Source organism: Saccostrea echinata, unplaced genomic scaffold (genome assembly GCF_033153115.1).
Source record: "Saccostrea echinata isolate AGI-Se365-2 ecotype Australia unplaced genomic scaffold, CSIRO_AGI_Sech_v1 ptg000024l, whole genome shotgun sequence".
NCBI classification, from domain to species: Eukaryota; Metazoa; Mollusca; class Bivalvia; order Ostreida; family Ostreidae; genus Saccostrea; species Saccostrea echinata.
In genome coordinates, this window is record NW_026889773.1 from 1 (window position 1) to 2063 (window position 2063).

The window sequence follows — 2063 nt, forward strand, 5'->3', positions numbered from 1 at the left end:
CAGTTTGAAATCTATCCATGATGGCTAATTCTTGCAAATGAGGAATTATCCTACATAAATACACAATGAAATGAATAATTTGTGGCAAGAAATATTCATGAGTAAGAGAAGGCTGTGAACTTTTTATTCATGCATATATATATTTATGCACATATTCATTCGAAGAAAAGTTGGTTTACATTGTATATATTTAATTCAAAAAGGTGGCCATATAAGCTTTCAAATACCTAGCAGTTTGATGGCTACATCAGAATCTTAAGAACACAGAGAGTTGTGGTACATAAGATTGAATGAGAATCACCCATAAATCATTTTGATAAAAATTATATGACTCTCTTAGTTTATGCCAGTCCCATTTACCATAGCTACTATTAAAGCATCTATGGTTTATAAAAGACTTGCAGCAAACCAAAGGGATTCAAATATGTGTAAGGCTCTGAAAGATTTATTCAACATTTCTCAAATTTTATGTACCTAAAAATTTACCTTTGTTAAAGTAGTATCCAAATTCCTCCAAAGTTTTTGGAAACTGATATTTTCCTGTAAAAATAAAACTGAACACAACAAATATTATACATGTATTACCTAAAGGGTTAATCTTATCTCAATGATCAGTCAAATAGATTATTTTTGGTATTTCATGTATTTAGACATGTAATGTGGCCTCTGTGGCTTATGCAACTTTCCACACTCCTAGTGTGTACCTATGCATACTAAAAACCATCCAATATGTGGAATACCATGACCACTACTTAAATACATCATTAATGGTTTTATAAAAGGCTTCAATTCTCAAAGATAAAAGGATTTTACAAAACTTTAACAAGATGGATAGAAATTTTTGGTTAACACCCCTCTTTTTCTCCAGTAAGGGCAATAAAAATTAATTAATAGTTTCTCATGTGAACTTCAATTTAATTTACATGAACATTGTATACTCATAATACCATGAATTAGGCTTTCAGCAGTATTGAAAAATAAATTTCAAAAGTACTCATTTCTTTCCTACCCTCCTCCTCCTCTTTAGTGTCTCTTCAGCTGCAAAAGAAGAAACAAACATACTTCAACAGTTCATATGTTTTTTTTTTTTTTTTTTTTTAAAGATTACTTCCATATTTGGAATATGAGTAAAATGAATCTGTAGTTAATATATATAGTAATGAATTAATTTTCAAACTCTTAATTACTTTGATTAAGTATTTCACTAAACATTTTTATTTTTTTGTTTCTTTGCAATATATCCCACAACTGAAAACTTATCATAATTACTAAAATGGAGAAGGTATAAGTATGCCCTTCTTCTCTGATGTTCTACACAATCTTGGCATTCATTAGAGAAAATATTGTACTGTCCCTTTGGTTACAATTTTAATTAACAGTTGAGTAACTGAAGCTCACTACCTACAGTAGCATATATAAAATTATAAAGTATACTGTACCTTGTTTACAGCTTATACTTGTGTCCTCTACTGTCTTATTTCTATAGCTTTATTTACCGGCAATGACATACATTCAAACTCTATTCAGCTTCTAATGCTTTAAAATGCTAATTTGTAATAATGATGTACATCAACACTGCTATTATTTTATCACAGTTCAGAGGAACCCCAAAGAGAAAGTCAAGAACCTCCAAATGAGTTGTCACTATTACTAAGCAAATATATTATCTATAATGAGCCATATACCTTTCTGAAGAAATTTCCCATTGGACCTAGAATTGAGACATAGGTCACTGTTTGGTATTCCCACTGACTGTATCTAGGCACTTGAAGTCATGTCTAAAAAATTAAATTTACCTCCCATTTATCATGTTTATATTTGGTATACATCAACTGTTATATTTCATTGTATTTAAAATATAAAGTTCTGGCTCAACAATACCAGGAATATATCAATTTTGCATAATACTGAAAAGTCATCTCTTGCGATGTTTTTAAGGGCAGCAGAATTATTTACGAAAAAAATTCCAAGTTCTAGACTGATTGCCCCAGTGTACGAAATATTTTATCTGTTCGTGTTTATCAAAAACGTCAGGTACATCATCAGTGAAGTGCTTAATTGGT

The 2063-nt window shown here is 30.2% G+C and overlaps 1 long non-coding RNA gene across 2 annotated transcripts; it reads right to left on the reverse strand.

Annotated features, from left to right (window-relative positions):
• Positions 1 to 482: 482 nt before the first annotated feature.
• On the reverse strand, positions 483 to 1773 carry LOC133191763 (uncharacterized). 2 transcript variants are annotated; one of them, XR_009721733.1, is made up of 3 exons: positions 1686 to 1773; positions 1010 to 1038; positions 483 to 540 (listed from the first exon to the last, which is right to left on the reverse strand). It is a non-coding gene; the product is annotated as an uncharacterized LOC133191763 (long non-coding RNA). The 2 variants fall into 2 exon arrangements; XR_009721734.1 differs by having other exon boundaries at positions 493 to 554.
• Positions 1774 to 2063: the final 290 nt, after the last annotated feature.